The 23198-nt window shown below is 37.3% G+C and overlaps 1 long non-coding RNA gene across 2 annotated transcripts in view; it reads left to right on the top strand.

Moving 5' to 3' along the window:
- Positions 1 to 23198, top strand: part of LOC140654993 (uncharacterized) — a 65764-nt gene that overhangs the window by 35961 nt on the left and 6605 nt on the right. For both annotated transcript variants that reach the window (XR_012043596.1, XR_012043597.1), the window contains one exon: positions 22068 to 22271. This is a non-coding gene — a long non-coding RNA (uncharacterized lncRNA). The remainder of the gene's footprint in view (positions 1 to 22067; positions 22272 to 23198) is intronic.

The raw sequence follows: 23198 nt of genomic DNA, 5'->3' as shown, positions 1-23198 counted from the left end.
GAATTAATGTTTGACACAAGCCCTTCAAAAAGTCAGAGTTCAATTTCATATTGAAAGAAACAGCCAAATAGATCATTCCAATGACTCAAATTAGTTTGTTTTTTTATTATCTTTCTATTGCACTTGATCACTTGTGGCTTCAGAGTCCATGAATGTTACCAATCTTTGCTGAAGCAACCAAAATAAACAAGGAAACTTGAACTTAACCTTGGTTATTTTATTCTCTTTCATTTTTCTCATGAAGGAAAAGGTAAGGTTAAACAGAAAAGTGTGTATAAGGAGACCAAATTCTTACTCTTGTTTTATCAGCTTTTTTCCCCCCAAACATTGGTATGGATTTTAGGGACATGACTGAGGAGAGAAAAACTGAAATACAGATGGAGTTAAAAATTTTCCCCATTTCTTTGTGTTTGTATTAAAAATAAATATAACAAATTTTTAAGAATAAGGCCTATTAAAAAAAAAGAGTAGTGATTTAGAGATATACGTGGAAAGAAAATAGAAGAACAGGCTGGTCATGCCTGTAAAATCTGGATTTCATTGGGCTTTCTAATGTATTTACTTTTGGATCCATTGTCAATCTTCACTGCATAGTCAGGTAGGGGTAAGAGTCTCACAGAAAAGTATATTTGTATCACTCTCTGGAAATTTATAAACATACTGTCTGGGCACTCAAGAATGACACTGCTTTATTCCAAGGAAAGTCACCTTGGAATTCCATTCCAAGGAAATTCCACTTAAAATCACCATTAGGCCAAGCAGTTGTTTGGCATGGTGTATATTATTTTGAAGGAATGGTGAAAAAAGGAAGGAAAGTGTGAAGATCATAAAGAAATTATCTTCCTTAAAAATATAGTGAAAAATCATAGATTATGACAAGTATACTTCTCTTACAGTGCCTTAGCATCTACCAGTTAAAAGGAAAATGAACAGTAGCTTTTTCTAGGGCACTCAGGGCAGACTGAAACCCAGTCGTGTGCTATACTAGTGCTAGCCAGCAAACTTTCTAAACTTCATTTTTCTTTGAATGACAGCTTTTTGGAAGTTATACAGGAGAGCCTTGGTGCATATACCAGGCACTTTGTAGATGAGTCAGGACACCTTAACTAAATCCATTCATTACCCTGTCCCCATTGGGACAGGCAAAAGCTGCCAATTTGATGTTGGTAATGCGGATGCTGCATTAGGGAATTGGCTAAGCCTGCCAGAATTCATTCCTGAACTTTAGCAGCCACAAAAGAGTATTTCTCTGTCGTCTGTAATTGATTCAGAGCCAGGTCCCAAAAGGACAAGCTTCCTTTTGTGTGCCATCTATACCAGGGTCTGAGGACACACAGTGCTACAACTTTTTTTTTTTAGCTAGATCACAGGAAACATCTTTAAAAAGAAAAGAAATAAAATCCAAAATGTCATAAATTATACTCCTGAGCTTTATAAGACACATTAGTTATTAGCTTTATTATTACATTCTGGTCCATACTTTCAGAAAACAGTCACAGTCAGTTTATTATAATCTGAGTATTTAATGTCAATAGAGTGTTACCATTTGGAGATTAAATGAGGTCTGAAACCAAAACAGAGAAGAAATGTATTTGTACAAAAAATAAAATTTCCAGCGCTTCGGCTCACTGAGCACAGTACTTATTATCATCAGTTCATATTCAGGTCAGATTCCTCCTTCTTTTGAAAAACAGGTTGAAAAACCCTTTGAAGACTTCTCCCATCTTCCCCTTACCCATCTGGTTACAAATTTACTAATATTATTCATCATTACTTTGTGTTTCATATTTGCATATTCTTCATCTACTGTGTAATGCATTAAAGATTTCATGACACTAGACCAAATACTCCTAATAAGGATTGTGAGAAGTTATTCACCTTATTAGCATCATCAGTCCATCCTGGCAACATTCTCAACTCACTCTGTAGAAAATATTCCAGAAATTTCACAAGTAGGACTCTTAGATAGTAAAACTGTTGGCCAGTCCCAGTATATTCTTGTAAAAGTGGTTTGCCTATGTGCTTGTGTTTCAAATGGTTTTAAAAATACCAGAGTATTCTCACAGCTTCTATTCACAGTTTTCACCTTAGAAGTGACTTTTAATTTGTTGAAGTAGGCATCATCTTGTCTGAACTTGAATACATTCACTGTATCTTTTCCTTGTATTCAAGTACAAGTATATTCTATTAGAAATGTTTTTCAAAATGCTCACTAAACATACAGGCTTATTCACATGAAAGCACACAAGTGCTATAAATGCTTAGGATAGAGCCAAGAACAGAGAAACCTGTGTGTGGAGGGCTAATCATAGTTCAAACCCAATGGTTTTAGTGGTGAAGCCTTCCTTCTCCTTCCCACCCACTCAGCAGGGGTAAGCAAAAGAACCCAGAAAGGGTGAGGCCCAGTCACTATAAATGTTCAGATGTTTAATGAATGTGCCATAGCTTTCACCTACTAACTGCAAGGCCTTCTCAAGCAGACTCCAAATTCCTGCTGAAATGAAGACTTTCTTTCCTGGACCAGGCCTGGCATTCCTGGGAAACAATGGCCCTTTTCAAGTCGTCTCTGAAATTTCACAGGTGAAGGGAACAGGGCAGTCATTTGATCCCATCCACAAGGAGCCTGTTAGCATTTTAAAAAGTGAAGACAGAGTCTATCATGGAAGCACTAGCAAAACTGGTTAGTGACAGAAAAAGGGAACCTAGACCCCCAGCTCAGGAGACCCCTGTAGAGCATAAATCAGTTTGTCTTTTACCTCATGCTACAACTTCTCAAATTTTTTCAAGCATGGGCTACACGGCCTGCAGAGCTCAGGAGACAGGTCTCTAAGTTGTATCACATGCTTTGGAACAGCGGCTTTTATGCTTCCTTTAGCCAGAACTTCACTTTGAGAAAGTACAAATTAAAGGAAGCCATTGCTGGGATATAGTATTGTGTATGGAAAACACTTATAAGTAATACATGAATTCAGGCTTTCAAAATGTTCTTTAGTGGCCTTATTTCAGAAAGACAAGCATATCACAGTAATTCCAGTTGATCAGTTATAACAACATTATCAAATTTGTTAGAAAACATTCAGAAGTACATTCAGAAAACTTAGGAATGGGATGCTACGAGTGCTATCTATGCATTGATAACACAATGCACTCAGAGCATAAAAAGATTGGATTTGCAGATCCCCCTTACTCCAAACATCCAAATACAATATTCTGAAGGGACACAAGGGCTCTCAGTTCTGTGAAGAGACCTGCAGAACGACAGACGCCTCCCAGATGATTTGAGGGATCACAGAATCATAGAATAGTTTGGGTTGGAAGGGACCTTTAAAGGTCATCTAGCCCAACCCCCCTGCAAGAGCAGGGACATCTTCAACTAGATCAGGTTGCTCAGAGCCCCATCCAACCTGACCTTGAATGTTTCCAGGGATGGGGCCTCCACTACCTCTCTGGGCAACCTGTTCCAGTGTTTCACCACTCTCATTGTAAAAAATTTCTTCCTTATGTCTAGTCTGAATCTACCCTCTTTTAGTTTAAAACCATTACCCCTTGTCCTGTCACACCAGGCCCTACTAAAAAGTCTGTCCCCATCTTTCTTAAAAGCCTCCTTTAAGTATTCAAAGGCCACAATAAGGTCTCCCCAGAGCCTTCTCTTCTGCAGGCTGAACAACCTCCAACACCTGGAGGGGTGTTCCATCCCCCTGATCATTTTTGTGGCCCTCCTCTGGACCTGCTCCAACAGGTCCATGTCTTTCCTTGGCTGAGGACTCCAGAGCTGAACACAGTACTCCAGGTGGGGTCTCACCAAAGTGGAGTAGAGGGACAGAATCACCTCCCTCGACCTGCTGGCCACAGGAGGACAGGAAGTAAATATGCAGAATCAGCAGTTCTTAAGTTGGAATGTGTCACCAGTTCATGTTATAGGAGATTATTTTTGTCCCATAGTTTAAAAAAAAAAAAACAAAAAACAACCCCAACTCACTTTCATTTAGTAATTGTTATATTGAGAAGTATTTTGCCTCTAAAATTCAGAGAACTTACACAGTCTCTGCCTACAGCGTGTTATAGGGAATATTATGCTTATTGATTTTTTGTAGGAGAACTTGAAGGTTACTTGAATACTGAAATTAATTAAAGAGTTAAAATTTGAACTTTCTGAGAGCAAACCTGGGTGAATTAACCAGGTCATTTGATAAGTAAAAGTACCAGCAAGGGGGCAATATACATGCTTGAGACAAGCTAAATAATGACTGACTAGTAAGTAAGAGACCGATATTTCATGCATGCCTCTGACCTAACTTGTCCAGGCAGGAGAGAGGTGCCTTGGTTTTATTCAATGTTTATTTTGAAACAGCTATTTTCTAGTATTACAAGGAGAAACTTGCTTCAGTGTTTCCTTCACTTTCTGTCTTTGTACCATAATGAAGACTAGTGTTTCATTGCTTTTCTGCCGTAAAAAAATCCAACCTACTGCCAGGGAACAGATTCTTGTTTAATGTTTTTTGTGAGAATCAATGAAGGAACCCATTTTCTCAAGTGTAAAGAAAAGGGAAAAACAATTAGCTTAACTAAAAGCCATTTTAACACTATAGCGAACCTGCATTTCCATCTTGAGTCCACATTTTGCTCTTCGACAAAATGAAGGTCTACCTCTTCATTTTTCCAGTCCATGTCATTAACAGAATAATTCCCTTTTCTCCTCAGGAAAAAGCCAAGTTCATAGGTAAGCCGATCAAGAAATAGTTAAAGAGAAAATTTGAGGCAGTTCATGTCACTAAGATGAGAAGCCATTACCTTGTGTAATCTATAGGAATTATGAGCAGTTTTGTACTTGACATGTGGAGGATATTCTTCCATTTTAAGTCCATCTTGGTTTTACAGCATAACTATTTATAGCCATTTCACTGAGATGCTCAAGCCAAAGTGGACTGTAACCACTGAGAAGAATTTCTGAAGGGAAGCAAAACATCTATAGCTTCCTCTTTCCATCCTTCATTTCCTCTTCTCTCACAGCATACATGCATATGGCCTTTTTTGATTCTTTTAGGCAAAATTACTGGGGCAGAGATGTTCATTGGTGCTCATTGCTATGTAAAGAATATACTTTTCAGTAAACATGGGATGGGCATACTGCCCTTCCTCAGGCCTGATAGTACAAGTCAGAATATTATTAGGCCTATGCTGCAAATTCTTAGCAGTTAGTTTTGCTGTTGTGAGGACACCAGCAACATCACCACTGGTGCTTACGTTACTGTTGCCGAATACCTGGACAATTATTATATTTGGTCTTGTATTCCTTGAGCTCTTCCCAGCATACTTCACCATTACTGGAAAAATATGTCTAGCTTCCTGCCTAATTTCTCGGACACCAAAAAGCTGAAAATCACACCCTGGGTTTCTTTCCCCATTATTGACAGCTGCCTCCATATCATTAGGCTTAGCAGCATACTCAAAAGGAGGCCCTGAGAGAGACAGTCAGTAAGGGCAGGGTGAAGCAGGGGGGGAAGCTGCCAAGGAATTGCTTCTTGGGTGAACAGGGAACAAGGGAGCTCTGGCATGTGCTCACAGGACTTGTGCTGAGGTGCTTTCCAGAGAAAGTGGGTCAGTCATGCCACCCTCACAAAGACTGGTACAGTCTCCCGCAGGGAGAAGATTGTTTTACACGGGTGCTCCACCCATACTGGCAGAGAAACAGGGCTTATTGGCACAGGGAAGGACTAGTTGGTGGGCAGCTCTCCTTGGGGCAAGTCTGACTGAAAAGGCTGGGAGCACTTGCAGAGGTATGTGAGGCAAAGAATGGGGTTAGAGTACTAATTTGTTGTTGTTGTTGTTATAGAATTGAATTTAATAACTAAGATATTGGGTAACACAAAGGGCTTTAGAATGACCTGAATAGCTCTTTTGACGGCCTTGGTCTTGCTTTACCACAAGGAATCCTCAAGATCTTTCCATCATTGTCACACCTTGGAGTTCCCTTTCATTTTTTCTGCAAGTCTCCCTTTTAGTACTGAGTTTGAACTGTTGATGGCTTGTGACTCTGAAGAAAGCAGAAGGAGGAGTGCCTTGCTATTTGGGCTATCATTAGTCCCATTCAGTTCCTTTATTTGTATGTGTGGAAGTTGGTGTTTGCTCGTTTACTGGAACTCTGTTTCACCACACTGCTGTTTGAGTTGGCAGCATTATACTTTTTATTAGAACAAATGTAGGTCCAGAAACTGTTGAAACAGAAATAGAAGGTTCACTGTAGTCTACTCTTTTCAGGGAAAATAAACATCATGGGATGCTTAAAAAAAATCCCATGATATATCTTCCTGATTAGCAGCTAAAATCTAAATGGGTCTTTCTTACAGGCAAGACTAACCAGAAAGATTATGCTGAGCTTTGCTTAAAGGAACCTATTTATCTCTCTATTTTTATTGTTTTCACAAGTTCCCACCACTTCAGAACCATGGAATTGATTATATATCTTGCTTTAATGCTGTGTGTTTCTGTAAGGCTCATCAATTAGAGAATGAAATCCTCAGGATTTTAGAAAGCAGCTTACTGCAAGCAGGTTTCCTTTTCCTTTTCCTTCCGTTAAAGTAATGGAAAAGAATGTGGGGTTTTTTTCCTTAAAAGAAGGAAAAATAGTTTTAAATACCAAAAAGGCTATGTTCAAGGTTTTGTAGGAATCACAACTAGGAAGAGAAAGACAAATATCATCAATGATATCAGTACTAACTTTGGCAGAATGTACTGTGTATTAGTGTTCTTGGTGAGACACACAATGCCTGTCTGTTAGCAGATACTTTGGATATTTTCGTTCACTGGGCCACCCAAAAGCAGCTATTCTCACTTTTGAGTGCCAACCACTGGAGCTGGGCTAAATTTGCAGTACCCATTACCTGTAAAGAGTACCAAAATAGCCACACGAAACTTGACCCACAATGAACCTCAAAATGCCAGGGCTGAGTGTGCTGCTCAGACCCAAAATGTGCCCTCTCTTCCCCACCTCCCGCCCCAGCTCTCCCCAACTCTTGGAGGAGTAAATAGGGCCATTCATACAACAGAGACAGAGAGAGAATTTTGAAAGTTATAAAAAACTCCCAGTATGTAATGATACCTCCTACAGTGCTAACCACCATACTAATGATGAAAAAGCTACACCCTGCATGTGCAAACTGGCATCCTTTTTACTGTATATTACTTTTTATCCTTCCATGAGGCTTAAAGTCAATGGTAAAACTCCCATTGGATCTAGCTGCCATTAGATTTCTCCAATCATGTTTTAGAGCTTAAATATACATAGGCATTTTTCAAACATAGCACTAGATATTCCATCAGTACACTGCACTTGAATTGCCCCTCTCCCTTTCTCTTTGTGTATTATTTAATGTGTTACTCTAAAAGCTCTTTGGATCATGGGGTAGTGTCTGCCTGGATGTGTATGTAGGCAGAGCTAGGCTTAATGTGAACATTAAAAAATTTAATAACACTGTCCTGCAGAAGTGTCTAGTTTAAGATTATATCAACAAAAGCCCATTATTAAACTCACATGTGTGTTTGTTGGGGCTGGTATAACATTTTGGCCATAAGCAAACAGAGAAGGGTTCTGCTCACAAGACCTGCTCTCTTCCTACTGAGATGCTTTAAAGCTTAAAATACCTTTCTATTTTTCCCTTACTTTTCCTCTCCCCATTCTTTCCTTCCTTTCCTCATTGGAAGCCATGCAAGAAATCAACGCTGACGATAGGGCAGGGAGCACAGTAATTATGGTCCTATTAACATTTACCAAATTTGCTGGATATCTTCAGCTCTTACAAAACTGGATTCTAGACGATCTATGGAAGAAAACACAGGATTGGAGGTTTTCTTTCAGAGTCGTTGGCAAGAATAATTGCTCTGGTTCAGAAAATATTTGGGGGGGCAAGTAATATTAGTACCCTCCTCAACAGATTCTATAATTGTAACCCCATATGGTAGCTGGGTGGGAGAGGTAAGAAAATGTATGGTGTCTCCTTGAGTGAGTGCTAAAGGAATCGAGTGAAGTGCTCATTAGTACGGAAGGGAGAAGAAGGGAAGGGTAATGCTTCCTTCCTGTCACACCCTCAGCATAGAACCAGGGTAGGTGTTATCTAGCACATATAGGTTTGCTTTTAATAACAGCGTTTCATCAGGAGTGAGTATTTTTGCTTTGTTGACTAATTCCCATTCAGATTTGCACTGGTACCTAACAAGTGGATTCCTATCTCATAGGCCTGAAGACATGAAGCCTTGCAAAAACAACCCCCTCAGAAAACAACAAAATGGAAAGAAAAGAAGGGAAAAAAATCATTTGTTAATTCTGAGCTGTTGGTAACCCAAAGAAATCTGTTAGAGGATGTACATTGCAATTACACCCTGCCCAGACAATAGGCCTAGAAAGAATTAGCAGGATGCAGCTGATCCACAGAGCAATTTTCATCAGTTCCAAGCAAACAACATCAGACTAAAATCCTCTTATCCCTCTGCAGGAATGAAATACATAAACAATCTCTGAATCAATTTAAGATGTAAAACAGTCTCACTTTATTAGAAAAGCCCAAGGACATTTTGACTGAACTTCATTCTTTGTCAACAGCAGAAACTGCCTTATAATTAAGTATTGGAGCTTCTCTCTTTTCAAAATAGCTAGTATAAAATTTAATTATAATGAAGCTACAAGGACAGTTGCATTACTGTCCAAGAAAATAACAATTTAGAATTCTTATTATACCATCAGTCGTATTTTTAGTAGGAATATACTAGTAAAGGCTTAGCAAATGACAATCAAATACTACATTTCTTGCTAGCTTCAGGGAACAAGTAGTATATTTTCCAAAGAATGACAAAGGTACATTATTGTACAGTATGAATGGGATCTCACATTCTGAGCAGTCCAGCACTGAATTAGAGACATCTGTAATTTCCATCATACTAATAGTCAAATACAATCCTAGCATCAATCATTTTGTTTGTTGAAAACAAACAAGTAATCCTTCGTTAAAGGTAAAGTCTTTCAAGGTTGAACAGTAAAGAATTAAGAAACACGCAAACATATTTTAATTGCTGTAGAAGGCATCTCCTTCATTTATGCTTTGTAAAATAGAAGTAATTCCACAAAAGTTAGCGGAGTTATACCTAACTCAAATTTGTGCAAAGTCATTATGCAAGTCATATGTTATGGAGTTTATAATCTGTTTCTTTAAATAAATTTGTGATGTGGGTTAAATGGAGTCCATGTAGCATCCCAGATTAATAATTTTGGAGTGTGAAGACTCACTAAAGAGGAGCGACAAATATTCACAAAACAAAGCTTTTATTCAATGTTCTTATTTAAATTTATGGTTAAATAATAACTCTGTACTGCAATAAGGTTTTATGATGCTTTAGTAAGATAATGGGGGTGGCAATTGTTTTTGATCTTCTCCTGAAAATGAAGAAAAATGTAATCAGAATGTTCAGATAAGGATTTTTCTATATAGCTTGTTCCCTGGGTTTTCTATAATTATCATTCTTTTCATGGAATTTCAGCTATGTTTTATATGACACAGGATGTGAAATTTAGGACATCAGCTATGAATGAACAATTAACACTGCTCTTGACTAGTTATTATTATGTTAATACTATATTGGAAGGTTGCTGTAATTATCTAGTCATGGATGACACCTTTTAAAGGAAACATTGTGTTGAGGGGTGGACATGTAGTGTGACTCTGGAATGTATCTTCTGACATTCTACAGATCAGGAATGCAAAATAAGGCTTGGAATTTCTTCTGACTCCCATCGGTCCCATTTTGATTACATTATGTCTCAACGTGCATGATCTGTATTAATGAAGTATGGTAACTGTTTTCCAGTGATGTATGTACAAAGCAAGTTTTAGAAAGATCATAATCCAAAATTTGCTATGTCATCGGGGCCCTTATTTTGACTCAAGTCAAGAAGTCCACAGATGCACTACCAGGTGCACTACCATGCACTCCAACTATGACAGTGGCAAAGAACTGAATATCCTAGTGCATAGCAAGTATAAACTGAAGTGATGCATAGCTTTTAACAAAAAGGAAAAAGAGAGGCTTCAACAGAATACATTTGAAAGAAAACACAAGATCATTCTAACCTTATGACCACATTTATGTCCCCTGTCACTGGTAAAAAACTGTGATTACTCTGTTGAAAACATGCTGTCAGTAGAATTGGAACTAAACAGCTAGTGTGGAACTGAACTGGAAACAGGAGTAATGCCCCTTTATTGCTATTTTCCTGTGTTATTCTTTTAACTATCCTATGTTATCCTCTGGAAGAGGTATTTTAAGCATCCATCTCAATTTGTACCTCAGAAAACATGGTATCTTAATTATAAAGTAATGGGACTTTTCAGATCATGTTTTGGTATCACCTTAAGAGCCATTGAAAACTGCAGAAGAACGTACGCCTAAAAGCTTTGATCTCATTCACTTTGAAAATTCACAAAGGCAATAATGTCCAACTAAAAAAAAAGAAAAAATAAGAGTGGGCAAAGGGAAGCAACTGGAAGTCTGTTTGACCTCTGAAACAAGTGGGATTGTTGGCTTAAATCCTTTCAAGTACGAAATTAAGCAACAAATGCCAGGCAACAGGTTTTAATTGAGTGAGGACTACAGGAATTTGGGTAGCCTGTTATTCATTCCCTTTCTCTCCTCTTCTTCATAGGTATATAGCAGCCTCCCATCCCAGGAGGGGAAGCTAAAACTGACTTTTCTAGAATTGTAGCATGATTCCTCCAGCCTACCCAGGTCTTGCAAAGCCCCTTCAGGAACCTTTCTCAAAGGCCCACTGAAATGGGAAATTAAATAAGCTTCTCTAGATTCACTCTTCTCGAGACTTGTAGGGGAAAATAGAGCAAATGCCCTGGGAAATATTGCTTTAAGATATATCCTGTTCATTACGGAATTCCCTTCAGGGACTACTCTGTGGGCAGCCCAAGTTGTAGAAGAATTTAGACTCCTTTTCCTCTATCAAGTTCACAGCTGGGCTTTTAGAGGATTCTGTGATAACACTGCAGCAAAGCTACACCACATTCTGGTACCTGGGAGACAGGAGTGTTGATTGACATAGATGGGATCAGAACACTCCCTTAAAATACATTTTAAAATGTCATAGGCTCCCTTCCACCTTCGTCCCCTCCTCCACTTAATTCAGTTTATGAAAGTCACAGGCCTAAATTAAAGAAACCACAGATTTCGCTATGCAGTGTAATAAATGGCTTAATGAAGCCAAAGCTTTACTTTTATTCTCACAGTGCGGTGAATGCATTGCTGCACAAAGTGGGGAGATGGAAATGCAACTTCACTAACAGAGATGGTAAATCTGTAACTCAGCCTTGTAGATTCACCCATTTTTACTGTTAGGATTAAGAAGTGAAATTGGTACACTGCTTTAACTAAACTTTCAAGAGAAAAACCTACTAAGAGTTCAGAGAATATCATGGTAAAAAGGAATATCTAAAAGGAAAGCAGTTCATCAGAAGTAGTTGTACAGTAGAAGACACCTTTTCCCTCTGTGCTCTGGGTCTGTATGGGCCCATTATGGGAATGGTATGGATGCCTGATCCAAAGCTTACTTTGATGTGGCCAGTCAAAAGATTCCAGTTCATTTCAAGGGGCCTTTTTGAAGAAGCCTCAATAACTGTTAAAAATCTCTAATGTCTGATGAATTGTTTTCAATCTGCTTCCTAGCTGAAAGATAGGCACATCGCATAAACCCCGATAGGCATGCTTGTTAAGTTACTTCTATTATAATTTCCATGCCTTAATCTTTTTTATTTTAAAGACAGAGCAAACCTCTTTCTCTCAATTTGTAAGTAATATTTCCAGATAAATATTGAAACAAACACCATATAGATGAGGCCTGCCCTCCTGTCCAAAGAATATGTGAGGGTATACTGTGGGTGTCACTCTTTGTTCATCTGTGAACTCTCCAAATTATTTTTCTAAATAGATTTTTCATGATTTGAATGCAGAGGTAAAAATACAGTGACACTCAAAGGCTTCAACAAAAATTCATTTGTACAGCTTACTAGCCCACTATACCTTTGTAAAGGCTATATATGTTTGTAAACCATAAATGCTGGAAGAGAATATATATTACTGGGTCTCTAAACAAGATTCAGAATTAAAATTGGTTAATATAAGGTCCTTGTACTCTGTCTTCAGCTATATCTGTTTTGATTTTCCTCTTTATAAGATAACACACATTTGTCAGTGCACATGCACACACATGCATAAACATGCACGACGTGAGTGGATACTAAATAAACAGCCCTATAGAGAGGGAGTACAATATTTCACTGACTGTAGAATGAAGCCCAATTTTATTGGCAGACTTCAATGATGCTAGACAATAAAACATTTGTAAGTTTTGCTGCAGACAGTCTGGCTGGCAGTTTCAGCAGCTCTAATTTATTGTGAATAAATAATTTCCTGGAATCTCTGAGGAGTCATTTTAATGCTCTGAAAAAAATAAAAATCAGGCACACCATTGAATTTGTTTTCCGTTGTTTTGAACCAAAAATACTTAAAATGAAAGAATTAAAAAAACCCACCCTGATTTCAAAGATAGTACTTTGTAAATGTCAAATCTCCCAGTTTCACACTGGTTTTACACATTAATAATTTGTGTTTACTTCATCTTTATATTTAAAGGCATGCCAAATACCATCTGTTTGCAGTTTCTTTTCTGTGTGTTATTTCTCATTTCCAGGCAGAGAAACTGTCCAGGTTAAAGAACTCCCATATTTCTGCAGAGTATATTTAGACTCTGTTTGTATTTCTATCCTACCGTAAATTGATTATTACTTGTAGCACGACGGCGATCTGACCATTTTCAAAGGCAGTGCATTCTTGAAGCAGAAACAGAAATTCAAAAAGGCAGTGTAAAAACCAACTTCAGAATATGTTAGAAGCCAACTGTAAAAATATAGACGGAGTCAATTAGTTGATTCAGTTTTGCTGCCATCAGCAAAAAAACGAAGCTTTAGTTTCCACAGTTGCTGAGTACATTTTTTCCATGAGGCACCTCAGAGTTCCTGCCAGTGGATTAATATATAAGTACCTATTGCACTTTTATTCAATTCTTATTACCTTGATGTGTCCAAAAGATTCCAAATAAGAAACTGAACCGATAAAAGGGATAAGCTTTTATCACCAATAGCATCACTTAGATATCTAACATTATTCCAAGAGACTGTACCACTTTTAGTTTTGTTGATACTCAGCGTCAATAATCTCCATACAATCCACAGAAATATAATAAAGCTAAAAACTGTACTGGTAACAGGAAATTATAATGGAAAACACTGGGTAATTTTAAATGTGGTTCTCATTACCTGTATTGTCCAAAATGTTTTCTACAGACTAGTATTACTGTGAGGAAACAACCTGTAAAAATGCAAAGTAAATTTGAGAAGCAGAAAAAGGCTACACATACATTTTGTGTGACTGGATGGCATCAAAAAGCTAAATGTGAATTTGAAGACTAGTTCAAAGAAACAGAAGACCCTCTTTTTGTAGAGAAGTCGCATGGCCTTCTGTTCCTGTATAGTCACTATTTCCTATTTGTTGCCTGTCTTTATAGGGAACTCTTTCCTAGTTCAAGTGCAAAACCAGCATTACTATCATCAATGCTCAGCCAGGGTGAAAGCCTTCAACACATTTGGATGGAAATGGACAATAAACAGTAACAGGCTTTTGCCTGTGCCCTAGTAGAGAGCAATATACCTGCCATTAGCTACTACCACTTCTGTTTCTTTCAGTTAGCACTAAGAGTGCAAAAGCTATTACCAATAGCAAAAGGTCCTTCCCTCTGACTGCAGAGAATCAGTCTCAGCCCCCACCAATGGTAGTACTCACAGTCCACTGAACAACTTGGCTACAAGCAGTACAAGCCATGAATTTCTGATTCTTTTTGTCTACCTCCGCGCAAGTTGTTGAATATTCTGTGAATTCAGTGAGACAGAGATGATGAAATTTTCTTATATAAATATTTAATACAAGTTTATTAAAGTTCAGTCTCAGTCCTGCTGGTTTTTAGTTGCTCAAGCCTACACACATACTTTTCCTCTGCCTCCCTTGTTGCTGAAATGAGATAATACATTCTCTCTTGATATTTGCTTAGCAGTTTAGTATCTAGAAATGCAGAGTATACTCTAGCCTTCCAAGAATGACACAGGATACATTTCCTAACTCATGGGGACTTTGAGAGTCAGCACATGTACTGCAAAATCCATATAGGCTACATGATTCCTTATTTCAGTGTGTAAGGCAGGAATAACACACTTCAACATGGAATACACATTGGCATTTACAGATGCTACCATCTGTTGCTTTCCAATAGTATGTTCTTCCATTGATTTCAGCACAGCTTGAAGAATGGTGTAGTGATGTATAGTAGCAGTCAAAAATTTTCACGCTTAAGAACAAACAGTTTTCTGGACACAGTGAAGTAAATCTTTGTTATAAATGGCATCTAATTTAAATTATAAACCAGGATAAAAACACATATCACTCTGAGTATTCATAATCCAAATATTAATACCGATGACCAACACCCTTTACAGATAAACACGGATTCCAGGTAATTTTGTGGTATCTGAACTACTTCTAGGTCATGAAACACTATGAATCTAATCCATCACACATAGTTAATTTTCCTGAATTAGTTTAAAATTTGGTGCTAGTTAACTCTGTCAGTTTGTGGGTCATCATTTTTATGTTTTATAGTGTCATGCAAAAAAGTGGATGTAATACAAGTTATACAAGTAGGTCAACAGGACCAGGTAAATCTTTGCGCTGATAAATTCAGAGGTCAGTCTTGTAATACAGTACTTTGGCACTGTCCTGTTTTCAGTTCTAGATACTTTACAGTCAATGACCATTAACTTGATATTAAATTCATATTAAATGTTATTTGCATAATAAGCTTGTAGGACACTTGTATTTCTATTAGGTTACAATTTATAATTTACTGTACTTAAGACCAAGCAAATCCTATAGTTACTCAGATGAGTTCCTGAGACAGCCAGAGTCTTTAAGTGGAATTTCCTCTCCCCATCCTTGAAGTGATCACCTCAAAAACCACCCAAGTAGCCTTTTTCTGTTGCAGCAGCTTTCAGAGTCAATCATAAAATGTTTGTAAAAGAAACTTGGTACTCAGAATTTATCCTCACGTTTGACCTGTCCCTATTAGCATCTGCCTTTGCTTCACATTACTCATTTTTCTGACTTTCTCACCCCAAATTCATGTATCTAAGGATGCATGGCCTTTTTAGCACTCTTGCAAAACTATAGTAGATCTTCTGGTTCAGAGATCATTCTATCAAAATATTTTCTTTTTCTCATGATGTCTTTTGTCTCAGGGATGTCACTGTCCCTATTCGTAGACATTTAAGATTTTAAGTTTAGACAAGTTCTTTGGGATTGAATGTTGTTCAATCATGGAACAATAACATAAAGTTTTGGTGTCCTTTCTAACATGCATTGTTTTATTGTTTTGTAATAAAGCAAATATTTGTTAGGAAGAGAAGAAAAATAAAATAGTCTTCATGATAAAGGCCTCCAAAGATGAAGGACCTCAGACAACTCCGCACAGTCTCTGACTGGGCAACAAATGTACTTTTGAACCTGGAAAGATGACTGCCTGAAAGGTCGCAGATTAATTGCATATTCTTGGTTGCCAGAATCAACATTTCCATCTTTTTTTTTCTGTCCTGTGAGAAGAGCTTCTATTTTAGCTATGCACAAAGGCTTTTACTACAGCCTATTGGTTTGTATTAAGAAAACAAAAAGTGCAGTACTATTTTAAAAAAATGGGACTTGAAAAGAGCAACTCCTCAATTTACTTAGCCTTTAAAGACTCACTGATTCATTATTTAGTAAAAAGTTGGACTGAAGTTAATTTGAATTCAGGAATTAGTAAGCCCACTTTCCAGTTCAGAATGAATCTTTTTTTTCCCCTCAGTTCACTGCTGTGGGTTTTTTTTTTGCTTCTTTATTCCATATCAGATATAATATAGTGCATATATAAGTCTATGTATTCTTTATTTTATACGAGTGATTCTTTCATAGAGAATATCTATCTACTCCACATTGGTAGAAGGAAACTGTGTTGCCTAGTAGTATTTTTAACAAATGTTTTGAAAGCCAACTATGTTCAGGATACATTAATATGAGGAGCTTTAAACTGGCAAGCACAAATGGGAGCCTGGAGAAGGAGCAAAAATTAACCTCTGAGGTCTCTCATGCATTGAAGCTATGCTATAACCTTACAATTAATAGAACAGTGCAGATGGAGGGTAGAATAAGAAGCAAGGAGATAATAGAAAGGTAGATTTACATCTATGCTTATCCAGGTATTGGAAATATTAATCAAGGAAAAAAATACAAAAAGGACTACAGTCTATTACTTGCAGTATTTCTCACAAAGGGAGAAATAATTATTTCATGTAGGTGCCTTGTCCAGATATGTCTTGCTGTAACTCCTATGACTCATAATTTCTGGACATTTTTCTAAACGTTTGTGTTTTGTTTTGGGCTCCCCTCCCCGCCCCCCCCCAAAAGGCATGAATGAAATGCATGGCACACAGCTATCAGGTTTAGGGTTATATTAAACTTCCTATGTCAATGGAAGGAAAGAGTCATCAAAAGGGTATTCAAAATAACTGAATAGATATCTAACAGGCAGTGTGAATATCTTTCATAAGGATACAGACTCACATATTCATACTCATAATCCATATTCAATTAATACTGCAGTAGTGACAGGAATTTCTCAAGGACAACATTTGTAAATTAAAAAAAAATAATTTATATTGATTGTGCTGAATGTATTCCTTATAAGCAAACATAACAGAAGATGAATCTAATTTCAGACAATTGTAATTTATATGTTCTGAGACCTAACAATAATAATCTATCTATTGCATCCATTATATTATTTTCTGCTCTTCTGAGGAAAAAATACTGTTTCATTACCCAAATATTAAGAAATTAGTGAGGAGAAATTGGTTAGAATGCTACTATGAAATAGTCTATTAAAAAGAATCTGAGTTTCTTAGAAAAAATCTTGATATATATTTCTACATGTAAGTTAATATATATGTGTATTTAATACTTCTCTTTCCAGTTGGAAGCAATTCTTTTGCATTTACAACACAGTTCTGAGCACATGGAATTCAATAAAAACATTCTCATCAACTTTAAATAGATTTTGGATTAGGCCTTTAAAAACAAAAAGAAATGCTATGTAAGTCTCTAGCAGTGCTGTTTTGCTAAGTATGAAATCTTTTAGAAATCATTTTCAGAGCAATTTTTGTTTGCCTGAATGTGCATAATTTTGTTTCATGTTCCATGAAAAAGTGCAGAGATGGCTAAAGCCAAAAGTGAAAAATTCAAGACTAAATACCTGTATATAATTATCATATATGCTCATTGGTTGGTTTGCAATTTCATCAAATATTAACAATATATTTAAAACACATGATTGTTCTTATGAGTTCTCTTTAGATGGCTACTACATAGGTTGATGCATGTTTAATAGTAAATCTAAGACTTTTTAAAATGCACTGCAGCATGGCCTAACAAGTTCTTAAAACTTTATTTTCTGGACACCATGTATAAAGTCTGGCATCTTACATTCTATTTTATGTTCCAAGCGTTCATTTGTAGAATAATCCAAAGATATTCTGTAAGTAACTACCAGAAAGGCTACGTAAGGCAAAGGTACCTGCTGTATTTTTATGAGACAACGAATGTTCTTTGAGACTCAGCATCTCCTTGAGATTGCTTAGAGGGAGAAAAAATCCTCTCCTGTTCATTCCTAGCCTTTTGGAAACAGCCAAGAAATATATTTTATATGTCATTTTATTGCCAATTGGGTAGAACAAAATTTCCTTGATTTCTATAAGCACAAAAAAAAATCTTTGCTGTGATATAAAGTAACCTAGAAGAAGATATTAATGAGGAGTGGAATGGTGTTTTTTAGCATACATTGTGCAAGAGATGACACTGAAATGACAAGAATATATAATCGTAGGCTAGATTTTTAATATTTAATACCTCTCCTGAAAGAGGTATGTTTATTTACCAGAAATGCAAAAATATTCAATAGAATTTACCTACTTAGGAAGGCAAGAGGTTCTTACTAAACTAAGTAATGCTATCTGCTAAGATATCAGCTCCTGATGTTGTGTTAAACACTTTTACCAGAAATGGACAAAAAGATAGGTAACGACAAATTTGTTTCAATGGGCAGAAAGGAAGATTTTGGTTAGATATTGGGGAAAAGCATTCAAATCATAAGAACTTGGAGAAATATCATATTTCCACCATAAGGAATCAGTTAGATGGGCATTCTTCAGCAATGAAATAAATATATATTCAATCTCTTTTGGATTCTTCCAGCCATACGGTAAACTTTCACACTGAGACTAGAGGGACAGCAAATATTGAGAATAATGAAAAGGCCAGTCACTAGCACAGAATAATCTTCCCTACTTCTTTCCTACTTCTTCTTCATGTAGGTGCTTATAGCATTTTTAAAAATAAAAAGTTTTTCTTACAGGAATTAATTCAGGGAGTGCTTTTGGCCTTTTTATGTGGCAAGACAGACTAGATAAATGAAAGGCTCCCTTGTGGCTTTATAGAATGTAACATCCTCTCAAGTGGCAAAAATGCCCCAGGCAGAAATGAGATTAGCAAAAGAGTTTCTCAGTTATTTAACTGAGGAGGGTGATGTATCTGTGGTTCGGAATCTTTGGCAGATCTTGGAACTGAACCCTCACTTCCTAATTTTCTAACCAATGCCTTAACTGGAGATTTTCTGTCCTCTTTCCAAAATGCATAGTAAACAAACCCAAGGGGAAAATAAGCTAGCTAATATATCTTTGCAAGTATAAGGTGTAAAATTAGCTAGCAGATCACAGTAGACACTTCATTTGGTTATTATAGTTACTGAAATACATTGTTTTGGACCTGCAAAATGGAGACTGTCCAGTTTGTTTAGCAGCACTGATACTTGTCACTCAGGAACAGAAACTGGGATCATGGTAAGATCTGGCCCCAACTGGATTTTATTGCAATGACGTACAGAGCTGACGGAGATATTTCTGAAACTGGAAATTACAACCCACAGGAATTAGAGGATTTAAAAAACCCTGGTGAGATGTAACATTTCTTAAGAACAATAGATTACAACATTTTTATTCTGTACTGCTTTGGATAATTAGTTTAATAAGTCAGTTTGTTTGTCATTCGTGCATATAATAAATTAATATGCATGTTGTTTCCTTATTCATTAAGTCTTTAAATTCAGCAGATGAAAATCTCTTTCCTTCAGAAAACACACTTGATTATAGATGACTGCCAATGAAAAGTAAGCAGCCAGCTCCAATGAAGAAATGTGCTGAAAGCAAATACCTTTTGAACTCTGAATCTTTATTTCCACTCTTTATGGAAATAAACACATTTATGGTTTGTTTATTGCTTGCAGAAAGAAAGCTTGTTCATCCTCCTCCCCTCCACCCCTTTCATTTGCTGGGCTAGCTACCGAGCGGAGCCTAATCACAAGATGTCTGTGTATATCAACCAGATGTTCACTGGCAACAGAAAATCAATGTCTGGCATGCAGTTATATTGTGTTTTTAGACTGCACTGAGCGCAGTTACTTGAAAAGCAATGTTTTGTGTCACTATATCTGTATTTCATAATAAAGAAAAAGTGTCCACTTCAAGTTATGGATCACCTCTGTTGTCATTCCGTAGCAATGTGTTTTACAGATGTCTGCAAATGAATTTTAGGCTGAACTCCCTTTGCTTCTGAACCATAAGGAAGTACGATATGCTATCTGTCTGGTATTTAGATATTAAATTTTGTTTGAAAAGCAGTTAGAATCCCCCTGAATTCATTTGAAGATTCCTGTATAAAACAAGACCTCTGGCAGTTGAAGTCTGACAGATGGGTCTGACAGGTTTTCAGCACATTACCTTTAGCTGGTGGTGATGTAGTAATAGCAGTTTATTTCCTGTGAAGCCAACAACTAACTTAACTCCATGTGAAAACTTAGATGGGGCTTATCAGCTCCTCCGTGGCACTTCATGGCACTCTCCCCCTCTTGGGATCATGGTCTCTATCTGTTATTATTGAGACGGACAGTAATGAAACAGCAGCAGCACTGGGAGCCATCCTTTCAGACTATGTCTAACACAAGCATTGAGTGTTACATTCTCTGCTTCAGTGAAGCAGAAAGAGAAGACCATCAGGGAGCTGGCTGTGCTCCCTGCTTTTCTGTTCTTCTCAGTTTTGGACACGCTAGTGCAACCTGTGGACTGCTCTAACCTCTGCCAGCCGGCAAGAGTTCCCAGAAGACAGTCTGTCAGTGATGGTAGCTGTGAAACAGACTGGTATCTCCACTTCTCTCTCTGCCGTGATGTGTCTGCACTGCCTATGATGGGAGGGCTGGTAGCAAGAGGCACTTACACACTGACACCTGTGAAGAAGTCTTTCCCAATACTGGGCTAATCATCAGCATGAGGAAATGGGACCTGCATCACCTCTCTGTTCACCACTCCAAATAGTATCAAAGCTGAGATACACAGACCAAGTTTCATTCTGTCTTTCTGGAGAAGCTTTTTAAAAAAAGTTTAAATCCAAGCATTTTTTTCATAGAAGTTCTTTACCACGTTTGTTGCAAACAGAAACACTGTGTTCTACCACACTAATTCCAATGAGCTACCCTTTCAAACCACAGACATTGCCTCCATTTTATCTTGTACATTAGGACAGAATACTTTGTCAACCACAAAAAAACAACTGAGAGAAGGATCAGCAGACAAGTGGAAGAGCAATATATGGAAATAAAAATCTGTGAAATTCTGCATTAACAAATAACATGTTGAATTCATATTTTAAAACCCATGTTGCTGGGCTATTTACCCAACTGCAGACACTGCAAAATTCGCTCATACTAGAGATGCTTAAGGAACAGTCTGCTGAAAGATGTCTAGCACAGTTATGCACAAGTGCACGTAGGATCTTCAACTGAAATGACCTGATTGAAATTGCCAATTTACACACGTAATCTTAGTCAGAGATTTTGTATGCAAGTGGATAACAAGGTATGGATACTTGGGCTATGAATATGCTCTCCTTCCTACCACAAAATGACACAGAAAATACATTTCAGACATACCTTGGCAATTGGAAATAGAAATGCCACATGCCAAATATCTAAGTAATTGCCAGACTAGTTCCTTATTGAGCACTGGTCTTCCCTATTGCAAACACTTCTTAAATTGAGACAATTATACTGACTGTCCAGAACCTGGGCTTCAAGCTCAGCTCTGCCAAGCTCTTATTCAGCATAGCTAAATGGTAGCACAGACAACAGTGGTTCAGGGCTGCTGCACCCTGGATCAGCTTGAACTCTTTCAGCAATGCGATATATATTCTGGCCCAAATCTTTTCTCCCCCTTCAGTCTAAGCTCCCAAATGCCTTTTGCAGTGGGTAGGGTAAGCAATGAGAGTAACGGCTGGCATAAACTAACTTCATGCTGTCTACAGTTTACCTTAGGGAATCCTCAATTTCCCTGTTAGGAATATGTTAGGCTGAACATCTTAATGAAAAAGGATTCCACCTTGAGCCAAGGGATTTGTTTCAGTACAACCACTGTATTATACTTATTGAGGCAGTATGGTAGACACTGGATCTCTTTACTCACATAAAGTAACAAGGGTTAATGTTAATTTTTTGTGCAAATATTGTAAAATAGTATCAGTGTTATATATTGATGAGTCTGAACAATAGCTATTACCTTCCTGTTCTTCTTAACAGAGATTTTTAGAAGACTTGTGGGAAATGACCATCCTAGCCTAGACTTTATTTCACTTAGTCAAACTGTAGAAGGATAAACTGTCATCTACTTTGTATTGTGATGCTCCAGTCTTACTTAAGACCTAAGTTATACCAACAGCTGAATTTATTCCTCAAATTCTCTTATCTTGATAATGACAACTCCTTGTCTCCCTTTTTGTTTTAGACAAATCAGGAAAAAAGTTGTCAGATGGACTCAGAACAAACACAGCTTTCTTCTTTTAACAACAAAAAGAAAAAGAAAGCCTGTAAAGAAATATAACCTCTAAACAAGCCTCCTCTTCTGGACAAAGCAAAAGTTCAAGAAATAGATGTAGCCTTTGGATTCCATTCCTCTCCAGGGCAGAGATAAAGTAAAGTTTTTGATAAGGTAAGCAGGAAAGTCTAGAAACAAGTGTTTCTATATTAAAGTGGAGTTTGAAGTGTTTCCTCAGTTAAGGGTAGATTTCATCTAATTAGACTGTTCAGCCACTCCCAAGACCTCATTTTAACTTTTGCTTCTAATTCAACGTGCTCCAGGTAGGCTTTCTGCAGAGCTAATGGGCACCACTGAGTTGCGGTCCTGCTTTTTAACTCTTGTGTTACTTCACAAAAGCGTTGCCAGGAGTCCTGGACACGTGTTCTCTAGCATGTCCTTTCTGGACTCCATATGAAGAGGATATTGAAGAGCATGTCTCAAGGGTAATCCTAGACCCAGAAGATCAACTTTAGGGATTGCTGATTCACACAAAATTCCTGGATCAGCTTGAGACAGGTTTCATCAAGTAGCAGGCACTTCAACTTGGGTATCATGCTTATTACTGGAACTAATGGAGGTTACAGAGCCATCATATGGATTAATGACTGAACTCATGCAGAGATGGGTTGGTCAGTAGGCTCAATGTATGTGTAATATGCTAGTTACCTATTCCAGTGGTTTATAGCAAGGACTCATTACAGGAAGGGATAGCATAAAATACAATGTGTATTTTCATAATCAGTTCTGTGCTTAGTGCTATACAGAAATAACAATTATATTCTTAGGTATTAAGAAAGGAACCAAGAATCAAACAGAAGCATTATGATGACAGTGTTTAATCCCTGAGGCACACATCTTGAATAATGTGCATAGTTGTGGTTCCTCATCACTGAATAAACATGTACAAAGGTATATAGGACAGCAAGGATGCTGATACAGGACTGTCTCCATACAAGGAATGAATTAGAACTACACCCTGAAAAGAGGAAAATGAGAAGGATTAAAATAAGCCATAAAATGAATAATGACATGGAGAAGGTGAATAAGAAATTTATATTC

Source organism: Ciconia boyciana, chromosome 7 (genome assembly GCF_034638445.1).
Source record: "Ciconia boyciana chromosome 7, ASM3463844v1, whole genome shotgun sequence".
In the NCBI taxonomy this organism is placed as follows: Eukaryota; Metazoa; Chordata; class Aves; order Ciconiiformes; family Ciconiidae; genus Ciconia; species Ciconia boyciana.
The sequence above is the reverse complement of the archived record's forward strand: the minus strand, read 5'-3'. Positions and strand labels throughout refer to the sequence as shown.